Source organism: Schistocerca nitens, chromosome 6 (genome assembly GCF_023898315.1).
Source record: "Schistocerca nitens isolate TAMUIC-IGC-003100 chromosome 6, iqSchNite1.1, whole genome shotgun sequence".
In the NCBI taxonomy this organism is placed as follows: domain Eukaryota; kingdom Metazoa; phylum Arthropoda; class Insecta; order Orthoptera; family Acrididae; genus Schistocerca; species Schistocerca nitens.
The window spans coordinates 742,204,727-742,224,743 of record NC_064619.1 but is presented as its reverse complement, the minus strand read 5'-3'; positions in this window follow the sequence as shown (position 1 = coordinate 742,224,743).

Sequence of the window (20,017 nt, the reverse complement as noted above, 5' to 3'; positions counted from 1 at the left end):
TCTACTTTCTTGCGTGTTTTTTTGCAATGATATTTGTATGTCAATGTTCTGTCCAGCACGACGCCAAGGTAGGTGGGAGTATCTGTGTGTTCTAGTAATATCCCATCCCAGGTAACATTGAGTCTGTACTTTGCCTGCCTCGAGTTCAGATGGAATGCACTCACTTGAGTTTTGGAGGGATTGGGTTTTAGAGAATTCTTTTTGTAGTAGGTTGACATTATAGAAAGGGCGGTTTCTAGTTTCTCCTCGATGGCTTCAAACCTGTTGCCTTGAACTGTTATTGCCAGGTCGTCTGCATATACAAAAGTTTTGGTTTTGTCTGGAGTTCGTTGGTCATTTGTGTATGTTGAATAGGATTGGCGCCAACACGCTCCCTTGGGCGAGCCCATTTTTCTGATTCCCCTCAAGCATTACGAAGAACTGTCTATTTTGGAGCAGGGATTCGATTATCTTGACTAGGTGGTAGTCTTTCAGGGTCTCGTAGATTTTATGCAGTAGCGTCCGGTGATGTACTGTATCATAGGCGGAACTTAGGTCGACTAGTGCCAGCCCGGTCATTAGTTTATTCTCAAACCCATCCTCGATATGTTCTGTCAATGCTAGAATTTGACTGGTACAGGACTTTCCAGGTCTAAAACCTGCTTGGTGTGGAATTAGCTTCGAGTCAACGATCTTCTCTATTCTGTTGAGGATCAATCTTTCATAGAGCTTAAACAGATGGCAGAGAAGGGTTATGGGTCGATAACTCTTTGGAGACTCTGGGTCCTTCCCGGGTTTAAGGAGAGCCACCACTTTTGACTTCCTCCACAGTTTCGGGATTTGAAAGGTTTCATGGCACACGTTAAAAAGTCCAAGTATCCAGTCCCTGGGGCCAAGGCCGAAGTTTTTAATCTGTTCCACGCAAATATCATCAAACCCAGCGGCTTTCCCATTCTTCATGGTATTTATGCCATTGTTCAACTCTCTTATGCTAAATGAGAAAACAGAAAAAGTCTGTCATCTGCCCATTATTTATGACAGGAGACTAAATAAAATGCGACTCCAGTAGAGGATTTACCTTGATATCTACAGCTTACAAGATATTGAGGAAATTTTTGCTGAAGGGAGGTGTAACCAGAGGCCGTCCAGTGAATCTTGCAGTTTTTCCTTCTATTAGGACTTCATATATCACATTTCTTGCAATTACTGATGCGTCTCTAATACTCTCGGTATTGGTGAGACCTTTAGATGGAACTAACCTCTATTGTATATTACAGCACAGCGCAAATATTACCTTCAAGTCTAGTTCCTAGTAATACTCATAAAATTCCTTTCTTTTTGAGATGTATCAAAATGTTCATGCAGTATATAATGAGCCGCTTGGCAAACTGGAATTGTCGTCGTTGAGGCAGTATACTGCCTGAGCTATTTCTCCTTTAGATGTATCAAGGTTCAAATGCTTCAAATGGCTCTGAGCACTATGGGACTTCAGAGGTCATCAGTCCCCTAGAACTTAAAACTACTTAAACCTAGCTAACCTATCACACACATCCATGCCCGAGGCAGGATTCGAACCTGTGATCGTAGCGGTCGCGCGGTTCCAGACTGTAGCACGTAGAACCGCTTGGCCGCTCCTGCTGGCTATCAAGGCTGTACTCTATTTCCATAACTACATGTCAAAGTTAATTTTTTAAATGAAATACATATCACCATTTCTGTTTTTTCAGGACATCTCATTACTAACACATTATGTTTAAATATAATTCTGTTTGCATTTTTCAGGTGTATAACATAGAAATGCTCTTGAAAACTTAAGAAGGATCTATGTCGTAATTTCTAACTACTGTTTTCTTCACTGCACATGCTTCATACATTAAAACGCACACACACACACACACACACACACACACACACACACACACACACACACACAGAAAGAGAGAGAACTATACATGCCACAACTTCAATAATATAGTCGTCATTTGATACATGGACGTCTGCAACGTTTGCTTTCATTTTCCCTTACAACATTTCCTTCATAATTAGTGGCAAATGGAAATTTCCTTTCTAATTGCACTATTGCAGAAAGTCCTCTTATAGTTGTTCCCACATATCAACTCATTACATTCAAACTTACGTCAAGTGGCTCACTTGGAGTAGTTCCTTTGTCAAACCATTTATACTATATCTCCATATTGCAATGATAAAATGCAGAAGTCCTATATTTCATATTTTCTTACATCAAACAAGAGCTTTAAATAATTAATCACTGATATAATTATTCATATCGTGTGATTTCTATCTTCTTTGTCATTAATTTTGTTATATTGATTCCTTCATTCCTAATTAAATCTTCTAATTGCAGTCTCCCATATATGATCACACTAAATACAATAATGAAATACAATTTTTTTTAATTTCAGTGAAATGAATACCTCATTCAGAAATGTATAAATTCAATGTCTGTCATTACTTTGCTGGTTTTACTCGCACACTCATACAACTCTTCAGTCACATGATGTTTTACATTTGCCTGTTCAGTGAGACCGCTCGTTGGTCAGTATGGATTAAATCTATGTACTGAGGATTATTTCAATTTCTGTAGTAATATTTATAGTGGCAGTTAAATGTTTGAATGGAATAGCTTTATAATATCACAAATTCCGTGCCCCTTAGTTCTCTTAATTTATGTCCCAGCTGATTTGAGAACCTATTGTCCCCCAGGTTACTATTTCTGTCTCGTACAGCCCAGATGCCGAACACATGAGCTGCAAACACCATTCGATGATCATAGTACGACATTAAGTACATTTAAATGCGTCACTCCAGCCTGTACCCGGTCCACTGTCTGTGCCTTTCGTTTGTGCTTTATTTTGTACAAACTGTTGTTTGGTAACATGAGCTGCAAGTATGGGGTCATTCATCTTAGTGGACCCACAATTGTCGTTCACCTCATGTGTACTGTTAATGGTGTGGACAGTCCCACCGCAGAACTGTCGGTAGTGAGCTGAGCTGAACACACGAAGCAGCGTCTGTCTGTGCAGTGCGCCAGCCACTCAGCCACACGGAGACCTGAGCGACCGCAGCGGGACTCCTGCCGCGGCTGAGCCGCCCATGGGTGACCGCCCCACTCCCCCACCTGGTGACATCGGCGCCTCCTGCATGTGGTGAGTTCTGTCACTTCGTGTGCACGTTCTCCACACTCACAGTATGACTTAGTGGTTGTTTTGTTCATTAGAAGTGAGGCCGCCACTTGCGAATGCCATGGCATGTTTCTCAGTACAAACGTTGGTGGGTTGAGCTCTACAATCTGTTCAGGAAGCCAATATGTACTTACAGCAGTACTTCGAATGGTGGTCTATACAAGCCATTGAAACTATAATTTACTTTCGTAACCTATGGGGATTGTCGTTGCCTCCAGACACATCACAGCAACGAAATTGTAGGTTAGAGTGTGTACACATGTATGTGTGTGTGTGTGTGTGTGTGTGTGTGTGTGTGTGTGTGTGTGTGAGTGTGTGTGTGTGTGTGAGAGAGAGAGAGAGAGAGAGAGAGAGAGAGCAGTTGCATGTCTGTATACTTGTCACTGTGCAACCACATTTACCTGTGAAAGTTTCTGTATTTCTGTGTAGGGGCTGGAAACTGTAGTTTTATCCCTGCAACATCTCTAATATTCGGACTTCATGGTGCCTTGGGAAACAATAGCTCTTTCTGCTTGACTGGGTTGTGTAGAAACTTGCAAATATATGGGCTGAACTTTTGCTCCCATGACAGGATATTTTCTTTAATCATTTGGAGACGTAATTAATATTCTGTGCCATATTTGGAAGTGTCAGAACCGATTTCTGCACAGATAGAGCTACTGTTGGCTTTGTGAAGCCTCTTTTTCAGTGGAGGACAACGACTGCTTGATAGTGGCATCAAGAGTTCAAAGGAAATCAGTGTCAATTATCCATGAGACGTAATGTGATGACTGAATTTCTGGAGAGGTGGAACATAGTAATTTTTATTGAAAACTGGATGAAGGCTTTGAGAAGCTGCTACTGTAGAAGCACTGTACCTTAACGTACACAGTCTTCCACACTGTTCTGCATCACACAAGGGAGATAACTGTAGACTTTTCTTCTGTTAGTGGAGATTCCTATTTTTAGAGCTGGCCAATCAATGATGATATTCTCAATCTGAAGTGTGCGCTGAGAGAAAATTTTCGGAATATTTTTGTTGTGTGCAGGACTCTTTCTCAAGAGGAGAAGGACAGGAGGCTGATCGAGGCAGCTAACCAGGGGCCGTGCAGGAGCTGCAGGCGTTGCTGGCGGCTGGAACGAACGTGACAGCGAGGTCTGAGTACAGGCAGACCACTGCCCTCCACTGGGCAGCATCGAGAGGACACGTCGAGGTGGTCAAGAGGCTGCTGGCGGCTGGGGCAGAGGTGGACGCCAGGTGTACCCAGCATCAGGACACGCCTATGATCTGGGCTGTGTGGAATGGCCACGCAGGTGTGGTGCGGCTGCTGGTAGCGGCCCACGCCGACCTGAGGGCCGCAAATGAGGGTAGCCTGACGCCACTGCACTGTGCAGCGTGGCGGGGATACCCAGAGGTGGCGAAGGTGCTACTGGAGGCCGGGGCTGACCGGTGGGCAACAAGTAATGACGGACGTACACCACTCGACATCGCCAGGTTACACAACTTCCCCGGGGCTGGTCCAAATACTAAGCCCATCTACTAGTGTAGCACACCTCTCTGGAGTATAAAGACACAAACGTTCGCTGTATGTTTGCTTTTTTAGTAAATAGACACAGAAAATTAACCTTTGCGAGCATTGTTTGTATCTATCTTTATGTAGTATATGTAACTGCTATACCAACACCAGTACAATAGTGACAGAAGGAGATATCTATAAAATAATGCAGAGGTTAGTTGCCTATCATGATAGCTCAACAAAAATAGAAAAATTTTTCGTTACTTATACACACTAATTTCCTACAATATCTGATCGCTAAAAAAGTATTTTGTAGGTGCGTGAGTGGTGCTTGTTAAACTACTCTAAAATTAACAATGTGTGGATTTCTAATATACACTCCTGGAAATTGAAATAAGAACACCGTGAATTCATTGTCCCAGGAAGGGGAAACTTTATTGACACATTCCTGGGGTCAGATACATCACATGATCACACTGACAGAACCACAGGCACATAGACACAGGCAACAGAGCATGCACAATGTCGGCACTAGTACAGTGTATATCCACCTTTCGCAGCAATGCAGGCTGCTATTCTCCCATGGAGACGATCGTAGAGATGCTGGATGTAGTCCTGTGGAACGGCTTGCCATGCCATTTCCACCTGGCGCCTCAGCTGGACCAGCGTTCGTGCTGGACGTGCAGACCGCGTGAGACGACGCTTCATCCAGTCCCAAACATGCTCAATGGAGGACAGATCCGGAGATCTTGCTGGCCAGGGTAGTTGACTTACACCTTCTAGAGCACGTTGGGTGGCACGGGATACATGCGGACGTGCATTGTCCTGTTGGAACAGCAAGTTCCCTTGCCGGTCTAGGAATGGTAGAATGATGGGTTCGATGACGGTTTGGATGTACCGTGCACTATTCAGTGTCCCCTCGACGATCACCAGTGGTGTACGGCCAGTGTAGGAGATCGCTCCCCACACCATGATGCCGGGTGTTGGCCCTGTGTGCCTCAGTCGTATGCAGTCCTGATACCCCAGGAGCAACAGTGTCCCTAATTTGCTGGGAAGTGGCGGTGCGGTCCCCTACGGCACTGCGTAGGATCCTACGGTCTTGGCGTGCATCCGTGCGTCGCTGCGGTCCGGTCCCAGGTCGACGGGCACGTGCACCTTCCGCCGACCACTGGCTACAACATCGATGTACTGTGGAGACCTCACGCCCCACGTGTTGAGCAATTCGGCGGTACTTCCACCCGGCCTCCCGCATGCCCACTATACGCCCTCGCTCAAAGTCCGTCAACTGCACATACGGTTCACGTCCACGCTGTTGCGGCATGCTACCAGTGTTAAAGACTGCGATGGAGCTCCGTATGCCACGGCAAACTGGCTGACACTGACGGCGGCGGTGCACAAATGCTGCGCAGCTAGCGCCATTCGACGGCCAACACCGCGGTTCCTGGTGTGTCCGCTGTGCCGTGCGTGTGATCATTGCTTGTACAGCCCTCTCGCAGTGTCCGGAGCAAGTATGGTGGGTCTGACACACCGGTGTCAATGTGTTCTTTTTTCCATTTCCGGGAGTGTATAAGCTCTACAGTTAGGAATGCCTCTTTGCTTCAGATCAAACAATGAATTTTCTTCCATGTCAGACATATACATGGTGCAATATTTTTTATATGTAGTTACAGTGTGATATTAGTAGCAATAAGGACACCACATTAGTTCTCACTGGGGAAGCTGAATTTACTCACATGTATGCAGGAGAGATGGTTTCATTACAAAGTGATGTTTGTATCAATATTCACACTCTTGTATGTGCTTACCATCTGAAATCACAATATAAGTTAAGTATTAATTAAAAACAACTGTAGAACAGACTCTTATCACAGATTTCCTGAATGCTGCTGTATCAGGTAAACTGGATATCACTGTAATATTATAGGGTACAACAGCCAATTATTCCTTTCTCCGTATTTACCTTCTTTCCATCTTCAGTTCATTTCCCTCAGCCCAGCGTCATATCGGTATATCGCCAGGCAACATGCCATGCCTTAACTCTGGTCAGACAGATGCCAACAGTGTCCTCACTGAACAGCTGGCAGTCTGCCGAATTACGACTCGCAGAAACTCTAAAACTGAATTAGGAAATTGTGTAGGCAGTCCAGTCAATAACTGAACAAATCGTATCACACATCAGTACTCTACAGGAATAGAACCCAATTCTGCTAATAATATATTAAAAATGGCCATGCAAATAGCAACAACATTGCACTTTGCCAAAATAGATAATGAAAAATATGATCAGCAATCTCAATCGTTAAATGGAGTACTGCCACTGACTACCAGATGGTAATTACTGCTTGCCTTGCAAGTTGTATTGTGCTGGTAATATAATACAATACTCGTGGGAACAGACTGTTAAAAATAAAGTGTTCTTAATCTAAGTTTGTACCAAAGATCTATCTTGTTTACAGTAAGAAATGCTGAAACGTGCCCAGACGCAATAATACAGTTAGAAATGATAGGTAGTATATGCAAGAAAGGAAATGAAAAGCAGCATCTTCTTTATATTGCTGTGTCTACTTTACATCATAAAACTAAAGTTCTTGGAAGTATCGCACATGACACAGGAGACTGATTGCCAACTATGAACACAATACAGCTATGTGTATTTACAAATGAAATGTTACACACATCAAGTCGAATGATGGTATTGAGGTGCTAATCAAAATAATAGAAGAAGGGAGAAAAATTTTTTACTTTTGTGTATAAATCAACTGAATGATTCTAATTAAGTCTATGTTTCGTCAAATAATTTAATTTTTTGGTATGCATGTTGATAGAAATCATACAGTTTGTCTTAGCCTCGTTTAATGTTGAAATTGAATAATTCTGGTGAATTTACTAAAAGTTAATATATCTCGTACTGGAACAGGCAACGACGGCTTTAGGCAGTGAACCTTCCATGCATCAGTATCTTGATACAACCATACTACTTACACACATCAGATAGGCAATAATCTGCATCAGATTCAAATGTTGATGATATGCTTTCATGTAAAAGATTCTTCAGAGTTGTTTTTGGGCAGATTACTCACATCTCGAATGTGCAACGTACATCTGTCAAATACCTAGAATAGCAAATATAAATTATACTAATTGAAAGTATATCTCCAAAAGAATAACTGCTGCCACGTTAACCTGCATGGATTTCAAAGACATCACTCATGCGGAATTCTACTGACGTTTTCTCACATGACAGCATCAAAGTATATGATTAAGGCAGTGATATAGATGCATTGTTACCTGACTTCCAAAAATCATTTGACTAGGTCCCACACCAACACTTACACTATTTGATCAAAAGTATCCGGACACCCGCAAAAACATAAGTTTTTCGTATTAGGTGAATTGTGCTGCCACCTACTGCCAGGAACTCCACATCAGCGACCTCAGTAGTCATTACACATCACGAGAGAGCAGAATGGGGTGCTCCACGGAAGTCACGGACTTCGAAAGTGGTCAGGTGTTTTGGTGTCACTTGTGTCATACGCTTTAAGCGAGATTTTCGCACTCCTAAATATCCCTAGGTCCACTGTTTCCGATGTGATAGTGAAATGGAAACGTGAAGGAACACGTACTGCACAAAAGCGTACAGGCCAATCTCCTCTGTTGACTGACAGAGACTGCCGACGGTTGAAGGGGGTCGTAATGTGTAATAGGCAGACATCTATCAACACCATCACACAGGAATTTAAAAGTGCATCAGGATTCACTGCAAGTACTATGACAGTTAGGCGGGAGGTAAGAAAACTTGGATTTCATGGTCGAGTGGCTGCTCATAAGCCACACCTCACGCAGGTAAATGCCAATCGACGCCTTGTTCGGTGTAAGTAGAGTAAACATTGTACGATTGAACAGAGGAAAAATTTTGTGTGGAGTGACGAATCACAGAATACATTGTGGCGATCCGATGGCTGAGTGAGGGTATGGCGAATGCCCAGTGAACGTCATCTGCCAATAGTAAAATTCGGAGGTGGTGGTGTTATGGTGAGGTCATATTTTTGTTCTGCATGGCACTATCACAACACAGGCCTACACTCATATTTTAAGCACCTTCTTGCTTCCCACTGTCGAAGAGCAATCTTTCAACACGATTGAGCAGCTGCTCATAATTCACGGCCTGTGGCGGAGTGGTTATACGACAATAACATCCCTGTAATGGACTGACCTGCACAGAGTCCTGACCTGAATCCTATAGAACACCTTCGGGATGTCATGGAATGCTGACTTCGTGGCAGGCCTCACCGACCGACATCAATGCCTCTCCTCAGTGCAGCACTCCATGAAGAATGGGCTGCCATTCCCCAGGAAACCTTCCAGCACACTGAACGTGTGCTAAGGGTGGGCCAAGACCATGTTGAATTCCAGTATTACCGATGGAGGGCGCAACAAACTTGAAAGTCATTATCAGCCTTGTGTCTGGATACTTTTGATTATATAGTGTATTTGACGTCAAGGCAGGAATCAAAATATGAATAGAACAAATGTGTAAACCATTTACTAGACACTTAAAGTACAATAGTACAAAAGAAAGACGGTGCCTCTTTGTTTCACCATAACACTTATCACAGTTTGGACATCAGTCCTCTCTTCTCGATGAATTATCATGGGGAGCCCATTCAGCCGGCCGAAGTGGCCGTGCGGTTAAAGGCGCTGCAGTCTGGAACCGCAAGACCGCTACGGTCGCAGGTTCGAATCCTGCCTCGGGCATGGATGTTTGTGATGTCCTTAGGTTAGTTAGGTTTAACTAGTTCTAAGTTCTAGGGGACTAATGACCTCAGCAGTTGAGTCCCATAGTGCTCAGAGCCATTTGAACCATTTTGGAGCCCATTCAGACGTGACTTGCTAGTTGTATTCTTTAAGTCTGACTGGAGCAACAGGGCTGATTTGTAGCTGTTGTCACTAGCAGAGATGGCAACGACAGTATAAACCGAAACACATTAGCATGGTTCTGAAGATCGTAGACAGACAAAACTTTCATTGTGTTTTCAGGCAACCGCTCCAGGCAACTTTTTATATCTTTGGTCTTGATCATAATCATGAGAACAAAATTGTCACCATCGATTACAGCAGTCTTGTGGCAAGCCTTGCTCGCATGGATTTTGAAATATTCAACAGTATGCTTCAGATATGTCGTGGTATGGGAAAACGTAACCAAAACGTAAGGTAAGCAGAACTCAAAGGCTGCAGGAAGTGAAAACGTAGACCCAAATGAGGTTACAGTTTCAAACACAATTTAATTTTATTAAACATTAAAAAACACTTGTTCACAATAAAAAATTTTAAACTCCACGCGTGAATGGCTGCTGAACATTGACAACTGTAATGTCAGAATGACAACCTTAAGATTCAACATAAGTAGATAATCACAGTCTGAAGGATCCAACACCTTTGATTAATTATTGGCCAATACAATAAGTTACTGAAAGGAATGATTTTAATCATTCGGCCAGAAGGGCCAATCAAATATAACCACAAATGCTGTTTTCATAATGCTACAAGAATGCAAAACCAACACTTAATTTACTTCATCCAAAGGAGCAGTACAGATCAAAAGACAAATTCATATACCAAAGGTTTTTTTTTTTTTTAATGAAACGAGCTAACAAGATAAAATGAATAACCAAAAAGGGGTAGTGACGCCGCCACTTGGCCTGAAGGGCCTGAAGATCAGTAGTAATAAATATTTTAGAATGGTTAAAGTTAGTGAGTTAGCTCTAAGATCGTAGACAGACAAAACTTTCATTGTGTTTTCAGGCAGCCGCTCAAGGCAACTTTTTATATCTTTGGTCTTGATCATAATCATGAGAACAAAATTGTCACCATCGTTTACAGCAGTCTTGTGGCAAGCCTTGCTCGCATGGATTTTGAAATATTCAACATTATGCTTCTGATATGTCGTGGTATGGGAAAACGTAACCAAAACGTAAGGTAAGCAGAACCCAAAGGCTGCAGGGCTCTGCTCCTCACCACTAGGAAAAATTTACAATCAGCTGTCTTAGGACTGCCTGCCTTATCAATATCGCACAGACCAGCAGAACAACTAGAAACTTCAGCAACGTGGCAAATCGTCCACATAGGGCATGACAGCAACTCTCTATAACACATAAAATAAAAATTACTAAATATTGAAACACATGGTTCAAAATATAACGCCTATCTAGGCAGGAACTGTTAATGACGCCCACTGGCCTTCGTAAATCTTCGACTTAGTAAATGTGACGGACAGTACAAATAATAATACCACACCACAAATTGTAAAATACAAGATCGTTATTGCACTTGCGTCAGAATAAAATTTGAACCACAGATAATACTTTCGGTTCAGTTATTAAGGCACAGAGAGTTAACACCCTTTTCTAGTGATAGTTACACTTGACAATATAACAGCAGATCATTGAATCGGGATTTCGGGCATGCCTGAGCATACTAAAATTGCGAAACACCATGGCACACGACCTTAGAGCACACCACACCCGACGACATAGGCAGAAATTGAGTGAGACACATCAAGTCAAATTCTCACCGTTAGTCCAGAAGGCAGACAAGCATTCGGCGACAGGTTGCAACCATCACCAACTCGAGTTATATCAATCGCCCCAGCTCCGTCATAGCAACGCGTACACGCCGCGTCAACAGTTGCCACGCCGAGTTTCCTTATCACGCAGCCCGTCCAGAACGACTGCCGCCGTCCCGAGTAATCACGCTCGTAGCAATTACGTGCGTTCACAGGAAGTTACACCACCTTTCCCGCAACACTGCGCTGCCAGACAACCGGAAACTAAACTCCCCGTCTCACTCCGGCAGCAGCACTCGATACTCTCGTCGTCAGGTCTCTCCACAGAACGCAGCGCCCTCCGAAATTTAAAAGCAACCGGACCAATCGCGGCAGAGCAAAGCCAAGGCTCCGGAAGACGACACACTACACCTAGACAAAGATGAAGATGATACGGTTCAATCTCCCCCTTGCCGGTGACACCTTGACCCGGCCCAACTCTGACCCCAAAAATTCTTAAGATACACCTCCTGCCCCACAAGCACTTGCGCGGGTTGCCTACCCTTATTGTAACGCAGCTGCTCCTGGCTATGTACCAGCCTGATGTTTCTGCTTGCTGCCTCCGGGTTGACCTGCTCTTGGAGCAGATCATTAAGCGACCACAAATTGGACAAAAGAGAATTCAACGAAATGGAAACATTAATTTGGCAGGAGAAAATTTATGCACTTCGTGGTGAGCGGTATTAAAAGCAAAAGATAACCAGTGGAGAGACAAATCCCATCGTCGTCTACATCTACATCTACATCTATACTCCGCGAGCCACCTTACGGTGTGTGGCGGAGGGTACTTATTGTACCACTATCTGATCCCCCCTTCCCTGTTCCATTCACGAATTGTGCGTGGGAAGAACGACTGCTTGTAAGTCTCCGTATTTGCTCTAATTTCTCGGATCTTTTCGTTGTGATCATTACGCGAGATATATGTGGGCGGTAGTAATATGTTGCCCATCTCTTCCCGGAATGTGCTCTCTCGTAATTTCGATAATAAACCTCTCCGTATTGCGTAACGCCTTTCTTGAAGTGTCCGCCACTGGAGCTTGTTCAGCATCTCCGTAACGCTCTCGCGCTGACTAAATGTCCCCATGACGAATCGCGCTGCTTTTCGCTGGATCATGTCTATCTCTTCTATTAATCCAACCTGGTAAGGGTCCCATACTGATGAGCAATACTCAAGAATCGGACGAACAAGCGTTTTGTAAGCTACTTCTTTCGTCGATGAGTCACATTTTCTTAGAATTCTTCCTATGAATCTCAACCTGGCGCCTGCTTTTCCCACTATTTGTTTTATGTGATCATTCCACTTCAGATCGCTCCGGATAGTAACTCCTAAGTATTTTACGGTCGTTACCGCTTCCAATGATTTACCACCTATGGCATAATCGTACTGGAATGGATTTCTGCCCCTATGTATGCGCATTATATTACATTTATCTACGTTTAGGGAAAGCTGCCAGCTGTCGCACCATTCATTAATCCTCTGCAGGTCTTCCTGGAGTACGTACGAGTCTTCTGATGTTGCTACTTTCTTGTAGACAACCGTGTCATCTGCAAATAGCCTCACGGAGCTACCGATGTTGTCAACTAAGTCATTTATGTATATTGTAAACAATAAAGGTCCTATCACGCTTCCTTGCGGTACTCCCGAAATTACCTCTACATCTGCAGATTTTGAACCGTTAAGAATGACATGTTGTGTTCTTTCTTCTAGGAAATCCTGAATCCAATCACAAACCTGGTCCGATATTCCGTAAGCACGTATTTTTTTCACTAAACGTAAGTGCGGAACCGTATCAAATGCCTTCCTGAAGTCCAGGAATACGGCATCAATCTGCTCGCCAGTGTCTACGGCACTGTGAATTTCTTGGGCAAATAGGGCGAGCTGGGTTTCACATGATCTCTGTTTGCGGAATCCATGTTGGTTATGATGAAGGAGATTTGTATTATCTAAGAACGTCATAATACGAGAACACAAAACATGTTCCATTATTCTACAACAGATTGACGTAAGTGAAATAGGCCTATAATTATTCGCATCTGATTTATGACCCTTCTTGAAAATGGGAACGACCTGTGCTTTCTTCCAGTCGCTAGGTACTTTACGTTCTTCCAGAGATCTACGATAAATTGCTGATAAAAAGGGGGCAAGTTCTTTAGCATAATCACTGTAGAATCTTACGGGTATCTCGTCTGGTCCGGATGCTTTTCCGCTACTAAGTGATAGCAGTTGTTTTTCAATTCCGATATCGTTTATTTCAATATTTTCCATTTTGGCGTCCGTGCGACGGCTGAAGTCAGGGACCGTGTTACGATTTTCCGCAGTGAAACAGTTTCGGAACACTGAATTCAGTATTTCTGCCTTTCTTCGGTCGTCCTCTGTTTCGGTGCCATCGTGGTCAACGAGTGACTGAATAGGGGATTTAGATCCGCTTACCGATTTTACATATGACCAAAACTTTTTAGGGTTCTTGTTTAGATTGTTTGCCAATGTTTTATGTTCGAATTCGTTGAATGCTTCTCTCATTGCTCTCTTTACGCTCTTTTTCGCTTCGTTCAGCTTTTCCTTATCAGCTATGATTCGACTACTCTTAAACCTATGGTGAAGCTTTCTTTGTTTCCGTAGCACCTTTCGTACATGATTGTTATACCACGGTGGATCTTTCCCCTCGCTTTGGACCTTAGTCGGTACGAACTTATCTAAGGCGTACTGGACGATGTTTCTGAATTTTTTCCATTTTTGCTCCACATCCTCTTCCTCAGAAATGAACGTTTGATGGTGGTCACTCAGATATTCTGCGATTTGTGCCCTATCACTCTTGTTAAGCAAATAGATTTTCCTTCCTTTCTTGGCATTTCTTATTACACTTGTAGTCATTGATGCAACCACTGACTTATGATCACTGATACCCTCTTCTACATTCACGGAGTCGAAAAGTTCCGGTCTATTTGTTGCTATGAGGTCTAAAACGTTAGCTTCACGAGTTGGTTCTCTAACTATCTGCTCGAAGTAATTCTCGGACAAGGCAGTCAGGATAATGTCACAAGAGTCTCTGTCCCTGGCTCCAGTTCTGATTGTGTGACTATCCCATTCTATACCTGGTAGATTGAAGTCTCCCCCTATTACAATAGTATGATCACGAAACTTCTTCACGACGTTCTGCAGGTTCTCTCTGAGGCGCTCAACTACTACGGTTGCTGATGCAGGTGGCCTATAGAAGCATCCGACTATCATATCTGACCCACCTTTGATACTTAACTTAACCCAGATTATTTCACATTCGCATTCGCTAATAACTTCACTGGATATTATTGAATTCTTTACTGCTATAAATACTCCTCCACCATTGGCGTTTATCCTATCCTTGCGGTATATATTCCATTCTGTGTCTAGGATTTCGTTACTGTTCACTTCCGGTTTTAACCAACTTTCCGTTCCTAATACTATATGCGCACTATTTCCTTCAATAAGAGATACTAATTCAGGAACCTTGCCCTGGATACTCCTGCAGTTTACCAATATTACGTTAACTTTTCCTGTTTTTGGTCTCTGAGGACGGACGTTCTTTATCAACGATGATAATGTTCTCTCTGGTAAGCCGTCAGGTATTTTATCGTTTCGCCCAAGGGGGGGTCCCTCTAACCTAAAAAACCCCCGTGTGCACGCCACACGTACTCTGCTACCCTAGTAGCTGCTTCCGGTGTGTAGTGCACGCCTGACCTGTCTAGGGGGGCCCTACAGTTCTCCACCCAATAACGGAGGTCGATGAATTTGCAACCATTATAGTCGCAGAGTCGTCTGAGCCTCTGGTTTAGACCCTCCACACGGCTCCAAACCAGAGGACCGCGATCGACTCTGGGCACTATGCTGCAGATATTAAGCTCAGCTTGCACTCCGCGTGCGATGCTGGTTGTCTTCACCAAATCAGCCAGCCGCCGGAAGGAACCAAGGATGGCCTCAGAACCCAAGCGGCAGGCGTCATTCGTTCCGACATGTGCTACTATCTGCAGCCGGTCACACCCAGTGCGTTCAATAGCTGCCGGAAGGGCCTCCTCCACATTACGGACGAGACCCCCCGGCAAGCACACCGAGTGCACACTGGCATTCTTCCCCGACCTACCCGCTATTTTCCTGAGGGGCTCCATAACCCGCCTAACGTTGGAGCTCCCTATAACTAATAGGCCCGCCCTCTGTGACTGTCGGGACCTTGCCGGAGAATCGGCCACTGGCCCAACAGGCGAGGCATCCTGTGGTGGCTCGGAAACGATGTCATCACCACTAGGAAGCACCCCGTACCTGTTGGAAAGGGGTAAGGCAGCCGCCACGCGGCCAGATCCCACCTTCGCCTTTCGGCCAGGCACGCGCGAGCCCACCACTGTCCGCCATTCACCCTGGAGTGATGGCTGACCGGTAAGATGCTCACTGCCGGAAGACGCAGCGACATCAGGGGTTCCATGTGATTCCAAGGCCACCGAAGTAGGCATAGGTCTCACCACAGTTGCCCCAACGCCTCTACGAGCCGACGCCTGCGCCTCGAGCTCGATGAGCCTAACAGACAAAGCCTCCACCTGTCCCCGAAGAGTGGCCAATTCTCCTTGCGTCCGCTCACAACAACCACAGTCCCTACACATGACTATGTTTACCCTACTCTATACGGTGACAAATTCCCAAGATAATCTTCTGATGAGCTACTCTGATAATCAAGAAACACTCACTGAAATACGAGACGCGAAAACTACGCTAGGTTTTCCCAGAAAAACTATTTAAAAGCTAAGCGCAGCAAATAAGTACAAAAACACTGTTATTGAAATAAAAGGTTCTACCTAGTAAGCACTCGAACACGCAAGAAATTACAAAAATAAACTAGTAATTACACAGATAACTGAAAATAAGTCGCTGCTGTTTGTAAAATATGTAAGAAGCAAACGGTGTACTCGCCTTAGTAGTAGCAGGAGCTAGCGATGCGCTCTCGCTGACGGTCTAACTGACCCAGAATGGCACGCGATGAGCGCGGACTTTAAATTGCTATTGATTCTTTCAGCGAAGGACGGTTGGCGATAATAAGGTGTAGTGGTAATATGAGAAATCCACCGGTCAAAACAGAATTGTTTAAACTCTTTAGAAACAAAAGCGAGGGCGTTATCGCTCACTAGCATCTTTGGCAGACCAAAGCTAGCAAAAACCCTTTCGAGATGTTGAATACTAACACTAACAGTAGTACCGCTGCTATCAATTAACCACACAAACCTGGTGAAGGCGTCCACCATGATGAACACGAAGCGATTACCTCTCTGGGTACGCGGTAAGGGACCCAAATAGTCAATATAGATTTTATCTAAGGGTCGAGATTCTCGTGTAGATTGATAGAACCCTTTCTTGGGGCCAGTATCCGGCTTCGCCATCTTACAAGACTCACACCCTTTAACCAGCCCTCTTACAAGTTAACCTTCCGCTCACCTTGAGCCGGGTTTTATGAAAACCTAAATGTCCCCCGCACAAGGACTGGTGAAAATAGTTGAAAACTCCAGGCACTGAACTCCAGGGTACGCATAATTTAGGAACATTATCGCGGTTAGCGCGAAAGCAGAGAAACCGCCATTCCAAGGAGTAACCCGGAACAGCTTCCTCGGCACTAAGTCTATCATGGTTCGCAATTCGGGGTCCTGTCGTTCCTCCTTAAGGTTACCCAATATAGATGGAATTTCAGTTAACACCGCCATACTACAGGTGGTTAGCACCAAATGATCGTCCCGTTCCTCGACTTGAAACATGCAACTCAAAACGTCGGCCACTTGATTCTGTCCCCCTCTAATATGACAAACATCGAACTGGAACGCCGAGATTCTCACGGCCCAACGCGCTATTCTTCCTGTCTTGCGTGGCCGAGCAAGCACGGAACTCAGGGCCTGATTGTCAGTTTATAAACGAAACCGACGATGTTCCAAGTAGTATTTATATTTTTCCAAGGCGAATATGACCGCAAAAGCGTCTAATTCGTACACTACTTAGTCTCGGCTGGTGACAAAGCTCGCGATGCGTAAGCAAGAGGACGCCTTTCCCCATCCTGCTCCTGCAGTAAAACAGCCGCCACCCCTACGTTCGACGCGTCAGTTTGAACAATGAATGTACGATTGAAATCAGGGATCCCTAATACTGGAGCGGTGCTTATTGCAACTTTCAAGGCGACAAAGGCTGCCTGTTGGGAGTCGCCCCACACAAATCTTTCCTACGCAATAGGCGCAGCCAGTTGAGCGAAATTCGGTACGGATTTCCTAAAAAATTCACCATGCCAACGAAACGCGCGACAGCCCTTTTATCTTTAGGAATCGGAAAGGCATGAATAGCATGCGTCCTCCTATGATCAATAGTTACTCCCTTGCATGACACAATATGTCCCAAAAAGGATTTTTCGTTCCGGGCGACAGTTACCTTGGACGGTTTAACGGTTAGACCTGCCTCCCAATTGTCTAAAAACCTGACGTAGATGTTCCAGATGTTCATCGAAGTTCGCGCTATGCATGACATCGGCCAAATAATTGAACACAAACTTGAATTTAAAGTCGCCTAACACCGAGTCTAACAGGCGTGATGTGACCGCCGCACCTGTTGCTAGTCCGAAGTGCACTATTAAACTCAAAAAGGTTGTAATCGGTACTAAATGCTGTTATCGGCTTCGATCCCTCAGCCAACGGCACCTGATAGTATGCTCGGTTCAAGTCCAGGACAGTGGAAACTTTGGCTCTCACGAACCAAGCAAAACAACTGTGCAAGTCCAGGAGAGGAATAGACTCCAGGACAAACTTCTGATTTAAAGCACGGTAGTCAACCACGGGTCTAAACCCTTCCCCATGGGGCTTGGGCACAAGAAATATAGGTGCTGCATAAGGTGATACAGAAGGGCGAATGGCCGGCCGAAGTGGCCGTGCGGTTAAAGGCGCTGCAGTCTGGAACCGCAAGACCGCTACGGTCGCAGGTTCGAATCCTGCCTCGGGCATGGATGTTTGTGATGTCCTTAGGTTAGTTAGGTTTAACTAGTTCTAAGTTCTAGGGGACTAATGACCTCAGCAGTTGAGTCCCATAGTGCTCAGAGCCATTTGACCCATTTTTAGAAGGGCGAATGACACCATCCTCCAGTAGCTGGTTAATGATTTTACGGAGTTCCTGAATTTTGGGCGGATATAAACGATACGAAGTTTGCCGCACTGGAATCTGATCAGTAAGCTGAATGCGATATTCGATCTTATTAGTGACCCCAAGCCAGTCGGTCAACACCTCCGGAAATTCATCCAACGCCTCTAATAATAACCTAGCCTGTTCTTGAGTAAGATGGTCAACATTAACCTTGACCGGCTGTGCCTCGACTCTACACACACCAGCCCCCAACCCATCAGCACAGAAAAGAAAACTAAGTTCTGGTCTAAACTTGAAGTAAAAACCTTTGTTCACATAGTCTATTACACACTGAGTTTAGCCGGCCGAAGTGGCCGTGCGGTTAAAGGCGCTGCAGTCTGGAACCGCAAGACCGCTACGGTCGCAGGTTCGAATCCTGCCTCGGGCATGGATGTTTGTGATGTCCTTAGGTTAGGTAGGTTTAACTAGTTCTAAGTTCTAGGGGACTAATAACCTCAGCAGTTGAGTCCCATAGTGCTCAGAGCCATTTCAACCATTTGAACCACACTGAGTTAATTGCAAGAAATCACACCCCAAAATAAACCACACAGATAAATTTTTAACCACCAAACAGAGAAGTGGCCAAGAGAACCTATGAATGGCATGCTTAAAATGTGCCCTGCCGACCACGTCAAGGGTTTGCCCACCAGCGGAATAACACACAAGATTAACAGTACTTAATTTCGGCAACTTAGCCAAGCCTTTGTAACGTTCGTACCAATCATGATCAATCAATGAAACATTACTGCCAGAATCTAACAAGGCGCAAATAGGTTCACCTCCTAGGCTAGCGCAAGCATATGGAAGCCACCCGCCCTTCACCCCACCCAGGAGGGAATTTCCTGACCAAGGCAGAACGCTCCCATTTCTGCTGGCGTCAGCTGTTCGTATGCCAGCGCTTCGGTACGGTACATTGCTTAACAAAATGACCGGACTTCCCACAACAGTAACACAAGGCCTTGCCCGTGGAAGTTACTTGACTAGACTGCACCTTACGCGTGTCATTACCGACGGACGTATCGTCGTTCAATCTTAAGTCTCCCCTCTTACAATCAGCGTAACGCACACTTTCAATAACGACCTGCAATTTATCTAATTTAATCGGAAACCGATGTTGGTTTTTTGCAAACAAGATTCAAGATCTATCCGCAGGCTTCAAACCCTCCAAAATGTGCGCCACTCCCTTCTCTTCAGATATTTCAACACACAATATGAGTATACTAAGCCGTACCTCACTGACGTAATTGGCAAACGTTTCGTGTTCAGCCTGCACACAGTACACATGTTGATCCATTGATCCACTAAATCCTTCAACTCGCGGCTGCCCAAACACCTAGCCAGTAGCAACTTTCTAAAATCCCACAGTGAATAACCGCCTTCCAGAGCTTCCGCAATTATTCTACCCAGACGCCCTACCGCCAGCGGATAAATCAACTGCAAAATTACCTCGCAATCAAACAGTAATACATTAGCTTGCTCATGGAGTTTAACTAACAGCCACAATAGATATACCAACTTTCCGGTACTGTCCACTGACAAACTAGTTACACCTTTAAGAATAGCCATAAGGGGA